Genomic DNA, 17,505 nt, shown 5'->3' on the forward strand with positions numbered 1-17,505 from the left:
TGATTATTGAATCTGTCAGGTAGCGCTCAGTGAAAATGCTGCATTCCTTTGCTGTCTGGGTGGAATTGCCATTATAGCTTTTTATGAACTGCTCCTTCCATTAGCTGCTGTTTGTTCTATTTTCTCATTATTGTGTCCTTTTTTTTTTTTGACCTCAAGAAAGGTGATTATGGAAACCTTGGAATGAACTGGAAAATGTTATCTCTGGGAATATGGATAAAGAAAATGTGGTAACAGAAACATATACACCATTCTTCATTCAGAACTCACTTGTAATTATTAATGATATAGTAAAAAATGAATCAAAAGAATACGGTGAACTTTCTGAAGTAAGTCTTTGACATTAGATTAGATAAGCAGTTCAGAAATAAGTGGTCATTAACAATTTCTCACCCTACTATTCAAATTAAACTTTGAGAGAAAGGGTTTTTCCTAAGGGAAATATCCTGAGAACAAAAAAGTGTGTATTTAAATATTTTATTATCTTCATGTAAAGTTCTAATTTGTTGACAAATATTACTTAGATTTGGGTCTGAGGAAAGGTGACAAAATGTAAACAGAATAGAATATAACCAAGTACTGCCTCTAGGTTAAGTTTAGGAAACAAACATTTTTATGTCTTAGTGGCCTTTGCTCTTCAGCACTGAAGATGAGGCCTTTGGTATGAATGAATTCTGGGTACTCATGTTGCTGAATCCACTCATTAGGGAACATCGTACTTTAAGTTAGGTAGTACCCATTAATGAGTGACTATTAAGCCATCTATAAAGGTTGTAAGTAATGAAAGACCTCAGTAATGCATTTACAATCACCCATTCCATCTCTGTTTTGGTAACTGACATCTTGAGGGAACAAGAGTAATGGATTTGTCTAATTTTCTCATTTCACTTAACCTAAAGTAAGAAACAGTTTTATAGTTTTATGAAACATCTCTGGCCTTGGGGGAAAAATTTAAGCCAGTAGGTGTCATCTGTTTAATTAATCCGTCAATGTCTCAGTTTCCCTAACGGTAGAATGAGGAGATAATGTTCATTCATGGGTAGTTTCCTAGAGATTTGGGGTATAAATAAATGAGAAAGAAAATGGCACACTTTACTACTTGCTTTTAGGGAACACATTTATATTCTGGTGTTGTGAGTTTTAAAATTAGAGGAAGACATTTGATAGAGTTTATTGCAGAGTGTATTGATGCTTAGTTACCCACATCAGTTATACTAAAGTTTAATTCTCTTTGCAGAGAGCACTCTTTTTCTCTGCTTTCAGGAATAATGTTTCCACTTCAGTGGAACTCTACACGTGCTGTCTTCGGGTCACAGCTTTTAACTCCCTCCTGTGTCCCAAACCTGCAACAGTGCTGAGGAAAGACCGATTCATAAAGAGAATGAAGTATGCAGCTGAGCAGAAGCAGTATTGACCGCCTCAACATGGAGTACCTGTATTATCTTCTCAGATTCTGGTAAGAAATATATCTACATCTAAGGGTAGACAAGTGGGGGGTTGGTAATCAGCAGAGTTCAGGCCTGACATTGTAGCAGCACTACTTCTTTAGAGGACCAGTCCCAAACAGCAAATCCTCCACATGCAGTCCTGGGTGAGGGCCATCTGCGCAGCCCTCATGGCCAGTATTTTGTTTGATAGTCAGACTGGCACTTGCGCCATATGGTGTAGAGACATGGTAAAACAACCTTCTAAAACAGAAACTAGCGGAAGAGCAAATCACTCAGGTAAAGAAAAATTGGCTTAACTTTTAAAATACAAGCTGCAATGCATATATTCGTTGGTATCATTTTGATCTTCTATTCATTCTGTTTTGTTTTGATATCCAACTCATGATGATTGACTGGGAAGGATGAGATAGTCTGAAAGAGGTCTATTAGAATACGTTACTTTTCATAAGTTTCTTCTTTTTAACAGTGAAACTTTACTTGCATTGTGAAAAACAACCTAATTTCAACTTTTCAACGAAGGTAGGTGCGTGCTCATGCTGTCATTAAATTTGAAGTTATTTGTAACACTGCAATGTTGGTTGAGTGAGAAAAATAGAAAAGTATCATAGGTTTGAGGATATGAGATATGGCTGTCATTCGTAACTAAAGTCATGCTGCGTGTACAACATAATCTCATTGTGTCTTGCCTGGTTTGAAATACAAACTAAAATCCATGTAGAGAGGAATGCCGTATTTATGAATTTTAATTATTTCTAATGTAATAGACTTTGAGCCTGAATATATATGAAATTTGCAGAGCAACAGATAAACAAAAAGTATTTTTTAGATGGACAATGTTATGTGTTTAGTCAATAACCAACAGTTAACCAAGAGGAAATAGGATATAATCAGTTTAATAGACATGTATTATAAGAAACCACATTACTCTGGATGCCAGTAGGTAATTTGTTCCTCTAGTAAATTTTGTTCTTCATGGGAGTTGAGCAATATGTGAGACAAAGCACAGATAAATGGTTAAATAGCCCCTGGAGCCAAACAGCCATTCTTTTATTTTTTGTTTTTGGGTCTTGGGTAAGTACTAATACTATTGAGCCTCGATTTTCTTATCTGTAAAATAGGCACAATTCTACCATATGTTTCATGAAGATTCAACATATTCTGTTACTCACTGCTTAATAAATATAATCATTATCTTTAATGTTTATGTACACATGGAATATCATTGCCACACTATAGTTTACCCTTGACCACATTCAGGATATATTAAAATCCCTTTTAAATATGTATAAGTTAGAACTAAGTAATATACTCTAGATTCGATATTATATACATATATATACGTGTATATGTATATATGTGTATATATACATGTGTATACGTGTATATACGTACGTATATATACGTGTGTGTATATATATATATACACATGTATATATATATACGTGTATACGGTATTTAGTTTTTATTTTGCAGTCCAGTGCTCTCCTTTGCCACAACAAAATCCTGAATTATATCAGAAAAACAAACATGACAACCCTAACAGAAATGAATTATGTAGACACAGAAAATCCTTTCCACTGTTAAAAGATACTAGTTTTCTTAAAAAATAAAGTAATATTTGCCTTGTGATTGGCATAATTGTATCTAAGTCAGAGTGATCAGAAATTACAGCTTTATTGAAACTTGAAAGTTTTCTTTGTCCTTTTTTTTTTTGTCAAATGCACATTTATCTATGAAACAAAATATAAAAGCTCACAACCTAATAATAATTTCATCATCACTGATATCAAAACATGTATAAGCAAAGAGACAGTGACTAGAGGAATATATATATATATATATATATATATATATATATATATATATGAAAGAAGAAACCTTTCCTCTCAAAGTATAAAGTGCAAATTATGAATGACTATAAATTCCGTGGTTACTGTTGCTTTTTCCATTCAACATATTTTACTTTTCTTTACCCTTACATGCCTTTATATTTTTATATATACTTGATTCCTCATGAGTTATGCAACTACTTTTGAGAAATTCACAAGTGAGGTGAAGACTACCACCTGCTCACCTGCTCTTTTTTTTTTACTGGGTACAAAACTAAGGCTGTTTCCTTGATTTCCTGTGCAGATTGCTGTGAATGTAATCAAGTATCCTCTGGTAGAATGTGAGGAAAGTGATAGGCACATTTCTGGGACCGTCTTATATAAAAAAAAAATCACCAATGAGCACTGCTTCATACTTTTTTTTCCCTTCTGCCCTAAATAGAAATTCCTAGAGTGCCCATATCCTACCACCATGATTGGTCATTGACTTGGAATGTCCCTGGACAGTTTGCATGAGAGTGATACTATTTTACATCATTATATGTGTAGCTCCATTGTGTATAACCCAGCTACCCTAACTCATAGAAAAATGGTAATATTGAAATGGAGTGCTGCTGTAAAACATTAAAATGTGTTGTAAAATTTAGCTGTAACAACAAAAAAGCAAATGGATGTCCTGTGGTAGGTGGTGAGAAAAATGTATACAGTGAGTGACAAAGTGGAATTGGGAGCTATGCGGTAGCAAAACTTCTTGAAAACTGTCACCTGTAATTATTTGGGAGGTAGAACAAACGCCTACTTGACCTGTAGCTCTAGGGTAAGTGATGAGAAAAAGCTAGAAAGTTAATAAATGTGTGACTGTTACTTGCTACACTGAACCATAGATTATGAGAAAGAGCTGAGATCAGGCAAAAATTAGCTAGTTTTAAAGAGAGATTGAAGGGAATAGAGAAAGCTATATTAGAAGCATTTGAAAATGGATTTGAAAATGCAACTGCTCTGAACTCTGAACAGTAAGACAGTAAGACAGTAGACAGCTGTACAGAGCTGTCAGGTAGGACCGAAAAAGGCTATGAGAAGCAAAGGCACATTAGGATAGTATAATCAAAGAGCTTCAGCTTGTGCAAAAATCAGCTTGAGAAGAACTGTCTTCTCATGCACTCCTACTGTTTCAGATGACCTTAAAGCAATATCAACAGGGGAGAGAGGGAGGCAGAGGGAGAGAGATTGAGGAAGAAGAAGAGCAAAGAAATAAAGCCAACTTAATAGAACTGACTTAAAAATTATGGCTAGGAAAAATCTTTGGCAGCATTTACTGGAACATGGAAATGACTGGGACATGGAGCTTATCAGAAGCATACACATTTTTAATGAATTATATTGTCTCGGAAAGCACCAGTCCATAAAGTTATTAATGATTTGGGAATGTCAGTGATATGGATATGGGTATTTTAGCAGTATTCTTTTAACTTTGCTGTAAGTCTGATGTTTTATGAGAAAGTTTAAAAGAAGCCCTCATGTCCCAATAAGGTGGGGTAGGGTAGAATGTGATCATCAATCCAGTGAATGCCAGAAATTTCCCCATCAGGAAAATAATTATCTGAACTGTGAAATTTCCAGGTAAGGTATACTTGACTCCAGCCACTTCAGATGTAGCCATTGAAGACAGCAAGGAGGGACTTCTCAAAGGGCAGAGCCAAGGGCCACAGGATATACTGAAAAGGAAGGGAATATCCATCCAGAGAACAGTCTCTGGATATAGTCAAAAACATTCTCCAGGTCCCTGGGAACGGGCTTTCCACAGTGCCTGCCTTGTAGGATTTTATCCTGCCATGAACTAAGGACAGTGATGTGTTTCTCATTTTTCCCTCTCCAAAACGGGAGTTTTCATACAACAGTCCTACTCTCGCCCTAATGTTGAGTGTGGAGGGACAGCAGTCATAACTTCTCTTTTAATTCAGAGGTCATTAGAGTACGAGAAACCAAATTCAAACCTAACAGACTTCGAACAGACTTCCCTAACGAGCGGATTATGTTGTCTCCTTTGGGAAGAAGTATACGCGGGTGGAGGGACCAACTTGGTAGCAGCTATTTTCAGGCTTCCAAGAAATGTTCTTTCTCCTGAACTCTATTTTCCAGATTCTCTTTCAGACATATATGTACATGTGATTATATTCTCTTCTGTGGAATAGGAATCTCCACCCCTCACACACACCTGATCTCTTTCAAGTCCTCCTCCAAGCTCACTTCCTGTTCTGACAGAGTATAGTCTCCAAGGCAACCTTGCACACTGCATATTGAAGTGAGACAAGTTGCTCTCAGTTTGGATTCTCAAGTGATTTGGGGAAGGAAACATTCCCTGTACTCTAAAAACTTGGAAATTCCATACAGCAAGAAATAACTTCTCATTGCGCTGATCTTTTATGTATCTGGGTCCAGTTGTGTTTTTAGTCTGTCCTATACTGATTAATACAAAGGATAAAATCAATAAAATTTAATTGGAACTGTAAGGATCTAAGAAATGTTTTAATCAAAATTTGTCTAAACTAGTGAGAGGATTAATTGAAAACTCTCAAACTATCTCCAAAATGTTTCAAATTTTAAATAGGAAATGAGAGGTAAAATTAGGCCACAACACCTGTAAAAATGATAGGTTGTTTAGATTTCCTAACACTCTACTGATGGCAGTTAAAACACATCGTTGAGTTGGTCTTTGTCATAATTTTAAATAAGAAAAGCTGAAAGATGTCCCCAAATTAATTTGTGACTATATGTAGAAAGAGCCGAAGACGCTATCACTACTTGTCACCTTGCTATAGTATTCTAGGATACTGAAGTGTTAGAAGTCTATTATGTCACTTGCAAATAATTTTTTTTTGCTGCTGAATCTTCATATACCTGGAAGCAGAATTTTGTCACTGTGATCCAAAATGTATTATAGCAAAGTACTTTTGGCAAACCAAAAAAAAAATGTAATAGAGTTTACCATTCATATTTATGCCTGCTAGATGCACTTGTCCCTTATAAACTTCATTACAGAGAATCAGTAACATGAAAAGGAGGTAAGTCTACCCAAATATTCGCTATTATTCTCATATAGAAATAAAGATATTTAAAACTGAAGTTTTATGTCAGCAAATTGCACTTTTAAAATTTCAATTTCTGATCTATTAAAATTGTTTTTGTTTTCATGGAGAAACTCTTTTACATTTCTCATTGTATTTTTAGGTGATCTGAATTGGAGTCTCAGGTGTCAGGTTTTTTTTTTCTTTTAACTCATTTTATTTTTCTTGATATATCCAGGAAATTGAAAAGTAAATTATGAAACATAATGTTCTGATGAAAAACAACAGGGCTTCTTGTGCTGAGGTAAATGCAAGCAGTAATTCTGCATTGCACTTATTACTACAGAATCAGTAAGTGTAGAACTAGAAAAGAAATGTATCTTGCTGGAGGCTTAATCAACCAGCAATCTCCAGTAGGGTCTTTCTGAGAAATAGTGTCATTTTCATGAAGAATTTATTAACTTACATTTTATTTCTGAAACCGTGCATGCAATAGCACTGTCATTATTTAATAGTTATACTCTGCTAATTTCTATATAGATCATGTTCTAAAGGTACATCCACAAATGAGTAGGCAAAATGGAGAAGGCACCAGATTTCCCCAAAATGTTTATTAAACTTTAAAGAGTTTAATAACTCTTTTAAACAATTAAACTGTGATAAATTATGCAATAAAGTGTATCTCCTAGGGATTTACAACATGTTCTTTTTTAAAAATAATAAACTAATACATATTCATCCTAGGAAGGTTAAAATAAAAGATGAAAAGAAAATTTACCCAGAATTCTACCAAGGTATAACCACTGTCTGTCTGACTACTTTCTATTTGTCTATCTATATCTATTATCTATCTATCTATCTATCTATCTGTCTACCTATTTATCATGTATCCATCTATCATCTATCTCATCTATTCTTTCAGACTTTCTAAGCTTGTATAAGTATATATGTATATATATGATTTATTTTTCTTTATTTTTACCAAATTAGATAATACAATTTATACATTGTTTTTTATTTACTTCACATATATTGTGAGCATTGTTATATCATTACAATATTCTTACAAAATAGAATTTTAGGTAGCTTCATGTAATTTTTTATACAGACATGTACTTACCTGTTACCTATAGTTAAACATTTATGATTTCTAGTTTTGTCTATTACTAATATTATTTCTATAAACATCTTTTTTTTTCACAATACTATGGCTCAGTTTTTACTATTTTATGATTACAGCTCCTTAGAGATGAGATTCCTTGGTCACAAAGGAACAGCTTCTTTTGCTTGTTTTCTTTCAAGTTTTTGTTTAAATTCTAGTTAGTTAACACATGGTGTAATACCAGCACTAGGAGGAGAATTCAGTGATTCGTTACCCACACACAACACCCAGTGTTCATCACAAGTGCCCTCCTTAATACCCATCACCGATTTAACCCATCCCCCTGACATCTCCCCTCCAGCAACCCTCAGTTTATTCTCTATAGTTAAGAGTCTATTTAATGGTTTGCTTCTCTCTCTGTCTCTCTCTCTGTCTCTGTCTCTGTCTCTCTCTTTTTTTTTCTTTTCCCTATGTTCATCTTTTTTTGTTTCTAAATTCCACATATGAGTGAAATCATGTAATATTTGTCTTTCTCTGACTTATTTATTTTGCTTAACATAATTCACTCTAGCTTCATCCACATTGCTGCAAATGGCATGATTTCATTATTTTTATGGCTAAGTAATATTCCATTATATATACACATAATGTATATGTATGTATGTATGTATACATACTTATAGACATACATGTCTATAAGTATGTATACATATATATAGACATACATGTCTATATATATGTACACACACACACACACACACGCACGCACGCACCGCTTCTTCTTTATCCATTTATCAGTTGATGGGCATTTGGGCCCTTTCCATATGGCTATTGTTAATAATGCTGCTGTAACATTGTGTGCATGTACCCCTTTGAATCAATACTTTTGTATCCTTTGGGTAATTACCTAGTAGCGCAGTTGCTTGATTGTAGGGCAGTTCTATTTTTTAACTTTTTGAGGAAACTCCATATTGTTTTCCAGAGTGGCTACACCAGTTTGCATTCCCACCAACAGTGTAAGAGGGTTCCCCTTTCTCCGCATCCTCACCAACATCCATTGTTTCCTGTTTTGTTAATTTTAGAGCAACAGCCTCATTTAAAGCCTCTTGCCATTAACTGCCAAAGTGACTTCAGACTAGATGTACTAATTTAATTCCAACTTACAGTGCCTAAGAGAATTTGTTCACTGTACCCTAGCCAAAATTAAGTATTCTCATTATTAATATATTTGATAATTCATCATTTAAACTGTGTTTTATTACTTTTTAATTGCCTGTTTAACTTAGAGATATTTAACATATATTCATATTTATGTCTTTGTATTTTTTTTTTACAATTTATATTTACATTAGTAAATGTAAATTTACCAAAATAAACCAGAATGATGTTTGGAAATAGAAGTCATACCAGATATATATTTCCTTTGTTTCTGATTTAATGGAACTACCCTAACAGTTTAGCAGTAATGTGTTTTGACTAAAATCAAAGGATTTTAAACATAGCCTTTAACTGAAGAGCAAAGGGAAAATCATATGCTTATTTTACCTGTTTTTCTTTTAGTTGTTTTACTGTTATTTCAGTGTCTCATTTGTTTCAAAGGAAAATGTTCAAAGAATAATTTATATAGAAATTGAAATTTTCTTTTCTATAATGTACAGCTGTATGGAACAAAATACCATCAGGAATATTTTTCCTCACTAAAACATATGTATTTGGTTTGATATAACAAAAATTATCTAAGTTAGATCTCAGTAAACTAAAGTGTAGAATTAATTACTCATTTACAGGATGGACCAAGTTTAATGTTTCATTATCAGTTTTAAAGGTCTGGATATGCAAATTGATTTTATAAATTTTAAGGAGGGTATTCTTAATCTACCTAAAATAAACTATTTTTAAGTATTTTAGAAATACAATTTACATGCAAATGTATTATATGCTAGGTTCAGCTCTTTCTTGTCTGTTTAATAAGCAAATCTGACAGAAGAGGCCTATTCAGCAACTTATTAGCTGCTAGTTTGGTGTATGCTATCAATTTTATTTCTAAATAAATTATACTAAAAAAAACTACAGCAAACATGATGGAACATGTTCAAGTAAGTATTATATTCTTTAATATTGTAATTCTGAAAGTTTCTATGCTGACTCCAATAACACTATCACTGTTTAAAGCATTTTAAAATCTCCTTTGGCACTATCTTCACTTCTCCTAAAATACTCTTCTGAATATCTTTATTAGTTGCAATTTTATTTTGATTTTGCAAATCACAAAACCTTTTGGAGCCATGTAGCTATATTAGGATGTATGGGTGTGTTCAAACACTGTTTCAAAAAAGGTGCAAGAGGAACAAATGACTTTTTGATGAAGAATACTGTCATGAGACATTGCTATACACTTCATTAATTTGCATCAAATGTAATTTTTCAAAGTCCTCAAAATTTAAATGTTACAAACTTGACTGATCATTTGACATTTTTCAGCTTTTTAATGGTATAATTGGCAGATAGAAATTGTGATTTGATATATGTACATATAGTGAAATGATCATCACAATGAAGTTAATTAATATAATTATCACCTCACATAGTTTACCCTTTCTTTTTCTTTCCTTGTTTGTGGTGAGAACATTTGAGATTATCCTCTTAGCAAATTTTTTTTCTCAACACCACCTCTCTTTTATTTTATTATTTATTTTTAAATTTATATCCAAGTTAGCATATAGTGCAACAATGATTTCAGGAGTAGATTCCTTAATGCCCCTTACCTATTTAGCTCATGCCCTCTCCCACAACCCCTCCAGTAACCCTCTGTTTGTTCTTTTTATTTAAGAGTCTCTTATGTTTTGTCCCCCTCCCTGTTTTTATATTATTTTTGCTTCCCTTCCCTTATGTTCATCTGTTTTGTATCTTAAAGTCCTCATGTGAGTGCAGTCATATGATATTTGTCTTTCTCTGACTAATTTCGCTTAGCATAATACCCTCTAGTTCTATCCACGTAATTGCAAATGGCAAGATTTCATTCTTTTTGATGGCTGAGTAATACTCCATTGTGTGTATACCACATCTTCTTTATCCATTCATCCATCAATGGACATTTGGGCTCTATCCATACTCTGGCTATTGTTGATAGCCCTGCTATAACCATAGGGGGTGCATGTGCCCCTTTGAAACAGCATATCTGTATCCCTTGGATAAATACCTAGTAGTGCAATTGCTGGGTCATAGGGTAGTTCTATTTTTAATTTTTGGAGGAAACTCCATACTGTTTTCCAGAGTGGCTGCACCAGTTTGCATTCCCACCAGCAGTGCAAAAAAGATCCTCTTTCTCCACATCCTCACCAACATCTGTCATTGCCTGAGTTGTTAATGTTAGCCATTCTGACTGGAGTAAGGTGGTACCTCACTGTGGTTTTGTTTTGTATTTCCCTGATGATGAGTGATGTTGAGCGTTTTCTCATGTGTCTGTTAGCCATCTCGATGTCTTCTTTGGAAAATTGTCTATTCATGTCTTTTGCCCATGTCTTCACTGGATATTTGTTTTTTTGGTATTGAGTTTGATAAGTTCTTTATAGATTTTGGATACTAACCCTTTATCTGATATGTCATTTGCAAATATCTTCTCCCATTCTGTTGGTTGCCTTTTAGTTTTGCTGATGGTTTCCTTCACTGTGCAGAAGCTTTTTATTTTGATGAGGTGCCAGTAGTTCATTTTTGCTTTTGTTTCCCTTGCCTCTGGAGATGTGTTGAGTAAGAAGTTATTGTGGCCAAGGACAAAGAGGTTTTTTGCCTGTTTTCTCCTGTAGGCTTTTGATGGCTTCCTGTCTTACATTTAGGTCTTTCATCCGTTTTGAGTTTATTTTTGTGTATGGTGTAAGAAAGTGGTCCAGGTTCATTTTTCTCCATGTCACTGTCCAGTTTTCCCAGCACCATTTGCTAAAGAGCCTGTCTTTATTCCATTGTATATTCTTTCCTGCTTTGTCAAAGATGAGTTGGCCATACATTTGTGGGTCCATTTCCAGGTTCTCTAATCTGTTCCCTTGGCTTACGTGTCTGTTTTTGTGCCAGTACCATACTGTCTTGATGATTATAGCTTTGTAATACATCTTTAAGTCCAGGATTGTGATGCCTCAAGCTTTGGTTTTCTTCTTCAGGATTGCTTTGGCTATTTGAGGTCTGTTTTGGTTCCATACAAATTTTAGGATTGTTTGTTCTAGCTCTGTCAAGAATGCTGGTGTTATTTTCATAGGGATCGCTCTTCACAAATTTCAAAAACACAACAAAGCATTATTAACTATATTCACCGTAATGTACATTAGATCTTCAGAACTACTCGACTTGAATTACTGAAACTGTACTCCTAACCAGCATCTCCCCATTCTCTGCAAACCCTGCAGTTGGGAACCACCATGCTGCTGTCTGTTCCTATGAGTTTGACTGTTTTAGATTCCACATGTATAAGTGAGATCATGTACTATTTGTCTTTCTGTATCTGGCTTATTTCACTTAACATAAAGTCTTTTGGATTCATCGATGTCACAAATGGAAAAATTGTCTTCTTTTTTAAGGTTGAATAATTTTCCATTGTATGTATATGTATATATATATCACATTTTCTTTACCCATTCATATTTTGGATATTGAAAATAGAGCTGCTGTGAACATGGGAGTGCAGATATCACTTCATGGTCCTGATTTCAATTCTTGTGAATATGTATGCAGAAGTGGGATTGCTGGGTCATATGGTAGTTCTATTTTTAATTTTTTGAGGAATCTCCATACTATTTTTCATAGCAGCTGTGCCATTTTACATTTCTATCAACAGTGTACAAGGGTGCCAATTTCTTCACATCTTCACCAACACTTGTCATCTGTTACATTTTTTTATAATAGCCATCCTAACAGATAACAGGTGATATCTCATTATAGTTTTGATTTGATATCCAGCATGGCTTGATCCTTAGAGTTTTTGCTCAGTGTTCAAAACATATATCATAATCTTAGCAGAAACTTTGTTCTTATTCAAATGAATTTATATTCTCAAAATGTTTCCATCCTGCCTTTTATGCCTAACTTGGTTTAAAAATATAATTGAGCATAATATGAAAAATAATACAAAATAGTATGTGACTCTTTTTCAAGTGGATGTGGAAATCTTTGGTTACAATTGAGTACTTTTCTTTATGTAATTTAGTGACTTTGGCAGCAACATTGAAAATATGCTAATTTTTAAAATGATCAAATGGCCAGTTAATCACCAATTATCTGCTTAGATGTATAAACAACAGTAAAGATTTGAAAAATGTCCTTAGGAGGTGTAGACTGGAAATTTTTGATAATTTAATAATATCTGGCTTTTTAGGTTGGATAGTTTTATGTAATGATCACTTATTAGGATGATTTAAAGCCGTGATATTATGACAGGGAAGAACATATATTTAGAGTCTTGTACTCATGTTTACCCGACCTTACTCTAATAAAAAGGTTGATACTAATATGTGTATAATATCAAGTGGAATCTTCAAAGCCCACTGATGGTCTTGATAATGATAGAATAGTGGAGTCTTCAGTGAGAGAAATAAGAGGTCAAAGTTACCTCCCTTGACTAGCCATTAGAAAATTAGTATTATTGACTTCAGATTTTTTCTTTAGAGTTAACTTTTCTTTCAAACACCAGACTTCTGAATCAAATTTCTACTGGATATCTTCATAAGAACGTTCCACAATCACCTTCATAAAACTCAGCATCTTTTATTTTTCAAAAATATTTTCTATTACTGTTGACTCTACCTTAGTCTAGATACTTGTCATTATCCATATCCAAAATTACTCAGTGGAATTGTTGGAATTGTCTCGTAACCGATTTCCCTGCTTCTTGCTCTCTGATCAGTTTAAAATCTATACTGAGTTATGCTTCTGACAGACAAATAAAATTGTACCATTTCTGTTTTCAATTGCTTATGTGGCCTCTCAGCTCAGTATGACAAATAATGACAAGTGATATTCATGTCATCCTATAGAGGACTATCTCAACTAGGTACTCTATACTCACGTTTTGGTCAAAGTAGTTGCTCTGCTCAAAACTTGCCAGCTTTCTGATGCCACTTTGCTTTTGCAGATGCCTTTCTTCATGACTGCAAGCTCTCCAACAGTTGTCTGATGAGGAATCCAAGAAATATTTTTTATCTCAGTCAAAACTCATCAGTACCATCATATCTGACTCCTCAAGGTAAGCTTACACTTCTTTCCACACATCAAGAATGCCATTAATTACATATAAATTTGTTATCTCAGCTTTCTTCTCTCAAGATTTAAGTCCTTTTGAAGTAAAAGATCACGTTTTGTTATCTTATATTTTATATCAGGAAGCATAGTGCTTAGCCTGTGCCAGAATTTGGTGCAATGATAGCAGTCTCTTTGGGGACCACTGTGGAATTGGATTTTTTCCCATCATTGGTGGGATCTGAGTTACCCATCGCAGATTCAGTTTGAGAAATTGTCCATTTACCTGCTTTGCTTGTTGGTCTATGGCATAATTTGGGGTATTGGGGGGAAGAAGAGCTATTAAAAAAAATTTTTTTTAAATGTAAAAGGTACAATGTTTAGACTGAAGCCAACTTTGCTATAAATCCTTCTATAGCGTGTTGTCATTATTCTTGGGCAAGTTAATGAATGCTGAATCTTTAAAATAAGACTCACCATCTGTAGGGGCACCTCGGGGCTCAGTCGGTTGAGCATCTGACTTCAGCTCAGGTCATGATCTTATGGTTCTTGAGTTGGAGCCTTGCCTTCAGCTCGGCTTGCTGCTGTCAGTGTGGAGCCAGCTTCAGATCCTCTGTCCCCTCTCTCTCTCTCTCTGCCCCTCCCCCACTCATTTTCTCTCTCTCTCTCTCTCAAAAAAAAAAGAAAGACTCCACATCTGTATACTGAATAATTGTGAAAAGTAAAATGAAAAAGGTACCGTTATTATCATAAGCTGATAGTTATATAACTCATTCATTCTTATTAAGTCATAACTTGAGAACAAAACCAACTTTACAAGTTATATGAATAAATTTACACATAATGAGATATGGATTTATAGGTTTAAGATTCATACCGTAAGATTTTTCTGTATTTTCTTGGATATTAAAATCACTGGAGAAGTCTAAGAAAAAAAATTGTCTTTTTGAACATTTGTGTAAGAAAAGTTGAGCTTGTATATTTACGCCAGAATTTTTCAGTGTCATTTCAAATACACTAATGTACAATATTCTGTGAAACTAATGTGGGCCACTGCATGAAATATTTTCCCAAGATATTTTACTGTAGAACTTTTACCACTTATTTTTCATGGAACTTCTTTTCACATTTCTCAGAACTTATTTTCCTATGAAATTGGGTTTGGAACATCATATTTAACACCAGAATTTCTTTTTAGTGAGATGTAAAATACAATATTGTAACATGAGAGGTATTGAAACAGGACATTTTACCAGCACTGCAAAATAGGACTTCCTCTGGTAATGGAAATGGTCTATAAACTGTTCTGTCCAATATCGCATCTACCGACATCATGAAGCTGTTAAGAACTTGAAATGTGGGGGCGCCTGGGTGGCGCAGTCGGTTAAGCGTCCGACTTCAGCCAGGTCACGATCTCGCGGTCCGTGAGTTCGAGCCCCGCGTCAGGCTCTGGGCTGATGGCTCGGAGCCTGGAGCCTGTTTCCAATTCTGTGTCTCCCTCTCTCTCTGCCCCTCCCCCGTTCATGCTCTGTCTCTCTCTGTCCCAAAAATAAATAAAAAACGTTGGGAAAAAAAATTAAAAAAAAAAAAAAAAAAAAAAAAAAACTTGAAATGTGTATGTTACAAATGAAGAACTGAATATTTTATTTTATTTTGATTGATTTAAATTTAAATTTAAACAGCCATATGTGGCTGGTGACTTTCTAGTAGACATCTCAGTTCCAAGCAATTATTCTGTTGTGAACAATTAACAAGTTACGTCATTAAGTGGTATGGATTAGTTTTCCTTACTCGAACTGAAAGTTTAATCATGCCCCGGTTTTTCTTAGTAACTTTGTATAGTTCTATCCTTAATCAATTTGATGAAAATCATTTTGAATCCAGTTGAATTTCCTGCCACTGCCACTTCTTGAAACAAATAGTTCTTTAAATTTACTACCCACTATGAGTAAGGGCTTCCTGATCCTTATTCTAAGGTAATTTTACTCAATTTCAGTGGTTTACCTTTTACCCACTGTATCACAATTAGGCAAATAAATGCACTGATAGCTTATCATATTCCTGTTTACATAGATTTTGATCTTATTTTTCTGTACCTTCACCTTTTGAATTGAAGGATTACCATCATTATGATTGTACCTAACATTAAGAGGACCATAAGGGAAGGGGAAAGAAAAAGTTACAGAGAGGGAGGGAGGCAAACCATTGAATGCAAAGAACAAAGATGGGGGTTGGGAGAGAGGGGAAGGTGGGTGACGGGCATTGAGGAGGGCACTTGTTGGGATGAGCATTGGGTGTTGCATGGAAGCCAATTTGTCAGTAAATTATATTTTAAAAAATAAAAATAAAAACATATTTTTTTATAAATTTATTTCCTATTATTTTCTTCTTTCTAGTACAGAGGAAGGAGAATAACAAACAACCAAACAAACCTAACAACTATTCTCCCTCTCCCTTCTTAACAACCATCTTATCTCTGTTTTACCAAGGTTGTTTTTCCATCTTTGCAAGGGTCATCCATTCAGGAGTTTGAAAGATGACAAATGGCTAATCTGGTTGTTCATGCTCTATGCTGCTGAGACTGAGCTTTTGAGTGATAATACAGGGAAGCAGAAAGCTACTCTCTACAACATGAACCTTGTTCTTTCCTTGTTCTTTAGAAGCATATTGTTTTATGTTCATTCAGGACATTGTATTTTGGGGTGTTTCTTGCTGTTATCATTAAATACGTAAGAACTTTTTAAATATTTTGGTTGTGACAGCACAGCCTTCAGCCTGAGGGTGAGAGAAGGAATGGCAAACAAAACAAACAGCAATGGCAATTAAAATCTACTACTACAATTCTTTTTTCTGGGTTATAGACAGTTACACACAAATTGAATTGTGTACTTTTGTAATTTTTTTTCTCTGACCTTCCCTGTTCTGGCTTCCCTTTTTCTGCTTATTTTCATTTAATCATGAGGTTTTATAATTTATTTCATTAGTGTCTTCACTTATCAAAAATATTTTATGTTATCCAGCAACTTTAAGATTTCAAATCTTAGAGACTATGAGTTAAAGAGACTATGATGCACCCTGATCTCCATTTGTAATCCCTAATAAAAGCAATAGAAACATGTTTTAAGTGGCTCTACCAAAGCAAATTTCTTTTTTGCAATTGTTCCATAATCCTGAATTTATACAGTGTATTTAACCGACTTTTTAAAAAAAAGACTTTTGAAAGAATTTTTTTAAAAAATTATAAAACTTTGGGGCGCCTGTGTGACTCAGTTGGATAAGCGTCCAACTTTGGCTCAGGTCATGATCTCACGGTTTGTGGGTTTGAGTCGCATGTCAGGATCTGTGCTGACAGCTCAGAGCCTGGAGCCTGCTTCTGACTCTCTGTCTCCCTCTTTTTTCCCTGCTCTTCTCTCTCAAAAATAAATAAACATTAAAAAAAACCCAAAAACTTTAAGTTGGTTAAATTGACCCCTTTCCCTATGATCATTCCCTCTCTCTGATTACAAATTAATAATAAATTAATCCAACATGGTTTAATCTGGTTTTGCAAAGGACTAGATATGTTGCTTTTTTTTTAAAGTTTATTTATTTATTTTGAGAGACAGAGAGAGGAGGGACAGAGAGAGAATCCCAAGCAGACTCCCTGTTGTCAACACAGAGCCTGGCTCAGGGCTCAGTGTCTCTAACTGTGAGAGATCATGACTCAAACCAAAATCAAGAATCAGACCTTTAACCAACTGAGCCAACCAGGTGCCCCTAGATATGTTGCTTTTTGTCAGATCACCATATGTAATTCTAAAACTCATCCATGTCTGGCTCTTCCTTTTTTTCTTGGCACAACC

At 34.5% G+C, this 17,505-nt stretch overlaps 1 long non-coding RNA gene across 1 annotated transcript in view; it reads left to right on the forward strand.

The window, feature by feature from the left end:
* The first annotated feature begins 1,271 nt into the window (after nucleotides 1-1,271).
* LOC122222413 overlaps nucleotides 1,272-17,505 on the forward strand; it is a 71,737-nt gene continuing 55,503 nt past the window's right edge. The window contains exons 1-2 of the long non-coding RNA XR_006203741.1: nucleotides 1,272-1,456; nucleotides 13,560-13,670. This is a non-coding gene — a long non-coding RNA (uncharacterized LOC122222413). The remainder of the gene's footprint in view (nucleotides 1,457-13,559; nucleotides 13,671-17,505) is intronic.

Source organism: Panthera leo, chromosome B3, assembly GCF_018350215.1.
Source record: "Panthera leo isolate Ple1 chromosome B3, P.leo_Ple1_pat1.1, whole genome shotgun sequence".
Taxonomy (NCBI): Eukaryota; Metazoa; Chordata; class Mammalia; order Carnivora; family Felidae; genus Panthera; species Panthera leo.